The sequence below is a fragment of the Nanorana parkeri genome, unplaced genomic scaffold (assembly GCF_000935625.1).
Source record: "Nanorana parkeri isolate BGI_ZX_2015 unplaced genomic scaffold, ASM93562v1 scaffold4116, whole genome shotgun sequence".
Taxonomy (NCBI): domain Eukaryota; kingdom Metazoa; phylum Chordata; class Amphibia; order Anura; family Dicroglossidae; genus Nanorana; species Nanorana parkeri.
Window position 1 is genome coordinate 1190 of NW_017310383.1, and position 410 is coordinate 1599.

Sequence of the window (410 nt, forward strand, 5' to 3'; positions counted from 1 at the left end):
CTCTCTGGGGGTCCCTATCTCTCTCTCTCGGGGGGTCCCTATCTCTCCCTCTCTGGGGGTCCCTATCTCTCTCCCTCGGGGGGTCCCTATCTCTCTCCCTCGGGGGTCTCCATCTCTCCCTCTCTGGGGGTCCCTATCTCTCTCCCTCGGGGGTCTCCATCTCTCTCTCTCTGGGGGTCCCTATCTCTCTCTCTCTCTGGGGGTCTCCATCTCTCCCTCTCTGGGGGTCCCTATCTCTCTCCCTCTCTGGGGGTCTCCATCTCTCTCTCTCTGGGGGTCCCTATCTCTCTCTCTCTCTGGGGGTCTCCATCTCTCCCTCTGGGGTCTCATTCCTTCGGGTTCTGTACTCAGAAAGGAATCTGGTGAAGCTCTTTGGGGTCTCCGGGTGACAATAGAGAAGACCTGTCAGT